This window comes from Notamacropus eugenii, chromosome 5 (assembly GCF_028372415.1).
Source record: "Notamacropus eugenii isolate mMacEug1 chromosome 5, mMacEug1.pri_v2, whole genome shotgun sequence".
Classification (NCBI taxonomy): domain Eukaryota; kingdom Metazoa; phylum Chordata; class Mammalia; order Diprotodontia; family Macropodidae; genus Notamacropus; species Notamacropus eugenii.
Genome location: NC_092876.1, coordinates 69,919,874 through 69,926,704, shown reverse-complemented (window position 1 = coordinate 69,926,704; position 6,831 = coordinate 69,919,874). Strand labels below are relative to the sequence as shown.

General features: G+C 43.7%; 1 long non-coding RNA gene across 1 annotated transcript; it reads right to left on the bottom strand.

The window, feature by feature from the left end:
- Positions 1 to 572: 572 nt before the first annotated feature.
- Positions 573 to 1,853, bottom strand: LOC140504536 (uncharacterized). Its single transcript, XR_011967141.1, has 2 exons — positions 1,196 to 1,853; positions 573 to 916 (listed from the first exon to the last, which is right to left on the bottom strand). It is a non-coding gene; the product is annotated as an uncharacterized lncRNA (long non-coding RNA).
- Positions 1,854 to 6,831: the final 4,978 nt, after the last annotated feature.

Sequence of the window (6,831 nt, the reverse complement as noted above, 5' to 3'; positions counted from 1 at the left end):
AAGGAACATTGAGAAATGTAGGCAACATTAAAAAAAGATACTTAAACAATTTTATGGAAGAAAGAAAAGAAGGGATTTGTGGAGAGGAGAAAGGAAGATATCTTAAGTGAATGGCTCGGAGGCCAGAGATGATATGATCAGCATTGTCCTATCCAAAAACTAAGTGCATGGGAATTTTTTGGCAGGAGGGTAAGGGGGAAGAAGATTATGAGTTTTGTAGTCCGCAAGACAGCAATGTATAAAGGGTACTGAAATTGAGGTTAGGGGATCTGAGTTTGAAGATAAGCTTTGTCACTTTGTAATAAATCAACAAACACTTTAGGAGCCTACTATGTACCAGATTCTATTAATTCTGGGGTTACAAAAAAAGACAAAAAGTCAATTCTCTCCAGGAGGTCAGTCCATTGTGGGAGATTACATACAAACAACCATGTACAAACAAGACATATGCAGAGTAGACAGAAGGGAAGACACTAGCAGCAGAAGATAAGAAAAGCAATCTGCAGAAGAAATCTGGATTTGAGCTATATTTTGAAGGAAGTCAGGAGGGAGGGGAGAGAGTGCATTCCAAGTTCGGGGACAGTCAGTCAACAAACATTTATTAAGTTCCTACTGTGTGCCAGACACAGTGCTAATTGCTGAGGATACAAAGAAAGGAAATAATGTTTAAAAAGATTGGAAAAGTGGGAAGGAGCCTGGTTATAAGTCACTTTGAAAGCCAGTGAAAGGCTTTAAAAGCCAAACAGTAGATTTTCTCTTTGACTCTGGAGGTGAGGTAAGCCACCGGAGTTTGCTGAGTAGAGTGGGCTTTAGGAAGATCGCTTTGGCAGCTGAGTGGGGAGATAGGAGGCAGGACAACCAAGCAGCTGGCAGTAGTTCAGGTTTGAAACGATCAGGTCCTTCGCCAGGATAGGAGCTGTGAGTGTAGAGAGAAAGGAAAATTAAATAAAAGATACTGCAAAGGGAGAATCAAAGGGCCTTGGGAACAGATTGGATATGGGGAGAAGGACACCTACACTGTGAGTTCGGGTGACTTGGGAGGGTGGTGGTGTCCTGGAAAATTAGGAAGACGAGAGGTTTAAGGAAAAGGTAAGGAGCTCAATTACGGACACTTCTCCCTTGAATTTGAGATGTCCAATAAGAAGTGAGAGATTCCAGAATGGAGATCGGGAGAGAATTTAGGGCTAAGAATCACCTGCATAAGTAAGTCCCTTCCTTTCGTGAGTGTCAGTTTCCTCATCGTTAATTACTGCTGCTGGGGTTATTAAGGTGGAAAGGTTGGTCTATTTCACCGACCGCGGCGAACAAACCAGAGCAAAGGCGTCTGCTTTCATCGAGGTCCCGCCTCCCTCCGTCCGGCTCTCCAGTCCTCCAGGCTACAGCGCCGTTATGGTGACGTCATCCAGGGGGCGGCGTTGCCCCCCCTCCCCCCGCCATGGCCTCGCTTCTTTCCCGTACTTGCAGCAAACCCAGAGGCCAGGAGGGGGAGCCGAAGTGCAAAAATTTAACTCCCGCCTCCGCGTCCAAATCCCTTTTTAAAAGTGATTAATAACGAGCCTTTCCACAGCTAAGGTTTGAAGGCCGCGTTACAAAAATTATCCCATTTCATCCTCCCAACAAACCTGGCAGAGAGGCGTCATTATCATCCCCGTTTTAGAGAGGAGGACCCTGGGGCGGGCAGATTAGCCCAGGGTCACGGATTTTATTATTTTTTAAAAGTAAAATTAATTAGAATTTAAAATTAGTTTCGTTTTGGCTACGTTTGGCGGGTGCGCCTTATACACTGACGCGCGCACTAGTTGAACACCTGGGGCTATGCGTCCCTCTCCTCTGACCCAGAAGCGGGCGACAACGAGTTCGCACGTGGTCGCGGGGAGGGAAGTAGGAATGGAAGACCCGCCTCTGCGCAGGCGCAGTGGCTACCGCGTGGGGGGCGGGGCTCCGGAGTTTTCAGTGCGACTTCCGCCATCTTGCGCAGAACTCAGTTACTACAGTTCTGGAATGTTTGGGAGACGTGAAGCGGGGGTGGGGGTGGGCGAGGAGCAGCGACGGAGCTGAGGTAGAGCGGTACGGAGCGAGGCGGAGAGGTGCGGCTCAGCAGCGTGAGAAGGCAGAGCCTACCCCAGGCCTGGAGAGCGGCAGCTGCCCCCGGCGCAAGCGCACGCGCACAGACCTCGGAAGGGAGGGGGCCCGCCCTGGCCATTGGGCTCTGACGTCAGGGTGGAGGGCGGGGCCTTGACGTCAGACTAGAGGGAGGGAGGGGAAGGGCTGCGCGCCCCTGCGTGGGGCTGCCAGGAAAGCGTTGCCTGGGAGGCTAGAGGGCCCGGGTTCGAACCCCAGTCTGCCCCCGATTGGCCTCCGGCCACTCTCTTCTCCGAGGCCCCAGTCAGGGCTTTCTTGGCAGAGATGCTGGGGACGGTCAGCTGACGAGGAAACTGAGGCAAGCAGGGTGGATTTGCCCAGGGTCAGCGGCTAGTGGGAGGTCAGAGGTGAACTCAGGACGTGAGTCTTCCTCTGCTGTCACCACCCAGGGAAGCGAGGTCGGCCGTGGGCTGTGAGGCCTCGGGACGTTTAAATGGCCAGCCCAGGCTGGCAGAAATAGGCGGGGAGGGGCCGGGATTTAGACCTGGGTGTTGAGGCGCATTTGGCTTTCCGAATTCTGAAGCCCCCCTGGAACCCAGGCGCCGATCACAGATCAATGGGAGGCTTTAGTGAATTCCTAGCTGCCTGCCTGACCTGCCTTCGCGGATTTCTAAAGAAATCATAATTGAAAGAAGAACTTAAATTCCTATTAGAGGTTACTGAAAATGGAGATGTCATTTTTTTCCCATTCAAATTCACGGGTTTCCTGAAGCCCATCCACAGACCTCAGGGGAAAATCCTTTGCTCGGTACCACAAAATGAGTGGCATTGTTTGCTCTTGAGCTCGCTGTAAGATAGAAAATTATTAAGGCTAATGAGGGAGGTCAAACAAGGCTGAGGAGTCAGGGAGCAGCTGCTGCCCTTAAAGGAAGACCTTGGGAGGGTCTCTGTTCTGGGGACTGGCTTATGAAGGAGAAAGGAACCGCATTATGGAGCAGCAGCAGGCCTGCCCAGGATGGCCTGGCCCAGCATAGCCTCACCCGCAGGCTGGCTAAGGTCAGTGGTCTCCCAGAGAAGCTCTGGGGCTAGCAGACCTGTGCTTTCCAGGCCTCTGAGATCGTAAGTAAATCACTCGGTCTGCCAAGCATCCTATTGCAGACAACCATGTTTGTGCTTCAGGAGTGAGGGAACTGTGTCTAATAATCCGTAACACTGGAATTGTCGGAAAGGCTTATTTAGCTGGGATAATTCTAATCCACAAATTCATAGGCAAGAGAATTCTACCAGAAAACAGTGGGAGAAAAGGAGATGGGTATTAAAATCTCTCTGCTTAAAAAGAAAACTGGTCTAATTTTTAAAATGTGAAGGTAGCTCTTCTGATCAAATGTTAATATTTAAATTCAGATCACCTGGCTCCCAATTAGAAAGTCATAGCTGGAAGAGATCTCAAAAGTCACTAGTTCCTTTAATTTTATAGATGAGGAAAGTAAAGCCCCAGAGAGGCTGTGATCTGACCAGTGACCCAAAAAATAGCATAGCTTAGATTCCCAGTCCATTCCATTCTCCCCAGAGGCTAGCCACAAGGTTATCAATTTTTCAAAGCTCAAAGAAAATCTTCAAAATGGCAACTAGTTGATTTTAAAAAACATTCAACACCCCTATTGTAGGCCTGATTCCAAGCTGAATTTGAGAGGCAGCATAGGGTAGAAAGGGCAGACTGGAATCAGGAGTTCAAATCTCACTTCTAGAAATGACTACCTGTGTAATCTAGGTGAAGGAATTTTACTTCTCTGTGCCTTGATTTCCTCATCTGTGAAATGAGTTGGACTAGAAGGCCTTCTAAGATCCAAAGTTCCCATAGTGCACCTGATTTTTCCTTTCCAGTCTAAGAACTAAGGACATATCCCCGGAAAGGAAGTACAAATCTAAAAAATAAGGTGAAATTAAAAATGACTGGGATGGAACTTGGCAATAGTATTACATTCAAATTTGCTCATGAATAAACTCCATATACAGTAAGAAAATGCTCTCCTTCACAGGTAAAACCTGATTGAAATTCTCCCATTTTGTGGTATCAAGGCTGGTGAGAGTAATTGGGGATAGCCCTCCTAACCAGGACAGTCCTTGAGTTTCTGAAAGCTATGGCAGCAGAGAACAAACCCAGAAAGTATCTGTGGGCAATCTTTGCAATAGCACTTAGGTCGGACATCCTAAATTCAAAAAGGTTCACCGTGAATTTGGCAACAAAGTTTTTCAGCCACAGCAATTCTTGAATACTGTCTACAAATTGAAAAGGAGTTCAAATAGCGAATGCACCAAATGGAATGAGTCAATCAGGATCCAAAAAGATCTTTGACAACTAGAATAGGGGGCTGAATAGAAGATGTATTTAAATAAGGATAGAAGTAAAGTCTCTTTCACAAGTACCAAGTATGTGATGATGAATAACAGTTTTTCTGAAAAGGACCTGGGGGTTTCAGTGGACTGTAAGTCCACTGAATGGATCACTCAAGTAACATCACCAACTGTCTATTGTATATTTCTAACTGGATATCCACTAGGTATGTATAAAACAGAATTAGCCTTCCTCCCCTGCCCCACACCAACTTACATCTCTGCCTAATGACCCTTGTTGAGAACACCACCATCCTTCCAATCATCAGGACAACCTATTACTATTGATTTTCTTTACTTTCCCCTCATTCTCCATATCCAATCATGTCTCCCATCTATCCCCTTCTCTCAACTCATCACCACTACCTTAATTCAGGTGCTCATCACCTCTCATGGGGACAATTTCAACAGGCTCCTAACTTCTCCCTGCCTCAAGTTTTCTCTCTGACAATTTTCCACACAAGTGCTAAAGTGATGTCTAAAGAACCAAAACAAACTTCGCAGATAATGAGAAAACAGCTACAAAAAAAGCCTCAAAGAAAAATGCTAATTAGACCCAAACCCCACAAGAATTCCTAGAAGAGTTAAAGAAGTAAGAGTAATAGAAGAAAAGTTGGGAAAAGAAATGAGTGACACAAGAAAATGCTGAAAAGAGAAGTAACAGATTGGTAAGAGTCATGAGAAAATACTGAAGAAAATAATATCTTAAAAAAAATGGGATTGTCCAAACGGTAAGAGACAAAAATCTACCAAACAGTCCTTAAAAATTGGCCATATGAAAAAGGTACAAAAGCTCAATGAAATAATTACTTAAAAGTTAGAATTGGTCAAGTGGAAGTTAATGACTTTATGAGACATCAAGAAACAATCATGGTCAAAAAAAATTAAATAGAAAATGTGATCTCATCAGAAAAAAACAAGGAACCTACAAAACAGATGGAGGAGAGATACTTTAAGAATTAGAAGACTACCTTGAAAGCCATGATCAAAGAAAGAGCCTAGACACCCTATTTCAAGAAATTATCAAGGAAAACTGCTCTGATATAATCTTGTAACAAAATAGAAATTGAAAGAATCCACCAATCATGAGATCCCAAAATGAAAACTCCCAAGAGTATTATAGCCAAATTCCAGAGCTTCCAGGTCAAAGAGAGAATACTTCAAGCCATCAGAATGAAGCAATTCAAATATTATAGAGCCACAGTCAGGATCACACAGGATTTAACAGCTTCCACATTAAAGGAGTAGAGTCCTTGGATTATATTTCAGAAGGCAAAGAAGGTAGGATTACAACCAGGAATCATATACCCAGAAAAACAGTATAATCCTTCTGGGGCAAAAAAATAGACATTTAATGAAATAAAGAAAATTCAAGCATTCCTAATGAAAAACCCAGAGCTGAATGAAAAATGTGACCTTCAACTATAAGACTCTCAAGAGAAACATAAACAGGGAATCATGAAAGAGTAATCATATAAGACTCAAAGTTAAGCTGTTTACATTTCTTATATGAGATGACATGTAATTCCAAAGAACTTTATCATTTATTAGGGCAGTTAGAAGTCTACATAGAAAGAAAGCTTGTGTAAATCAATTATGTTGGAATGATCTCAAAAAAAGGGGGGGGGTGAGAAAAGAGGGATGTACTGGGAGAAAGGGGACGGGAAAGGTAGAATGGAGAAAGTACAAGAAGAGTTTTTACAACAGAGGGGAAGATGGGTGGGGGAGTTGAATATAGAAATCCATCTTATGAAATAGGGAAAGAGAATGGGGGCATGGCAAAAGGAAGGACTGATCAAGAGGCAGTGTTTTGAAGCAAAATAGGCTTGGGGACAGGATGAAAGAGTGGAAGAAACAGGAAAAAAAGGAAATACACAGTAATCATAACTGTGAATCCAAATAGGATGAGCACACCCATAAAAGGGAAGTGGATGGCAGAATGGATAAAAAAACCAGAATCCAACAATATGTTGTTTATAAGAGACACATCTGAAATAAAGACACACAGTTAAAATGAAGGGCTAGAGCAGAATACAATTGGGCTAAAGTAAAAAACGCAGGGATAACAATCATGATCTCAAAACAAAAGCAAAAATAGACCTTAATGAAAGAGATAATCAGGAAAACTATATTATACTAAAGGGCATCAGAGACAATAAATATCAAACATTTTTACAGCAAATTTCTCTAACAAAGGCTTCATTTTATAATAAAGTCTTCAAATTTACAAAAATGAGAGCCATTCCTCAACTGAGAGCCAAAGGATATAAGCAGGCAGTTTTCAGAAGAAAACATGAAAACGTGCTCAAAATTGTTACTGATTAAAACAACTGAGGTACTGTTTCACACCTATCA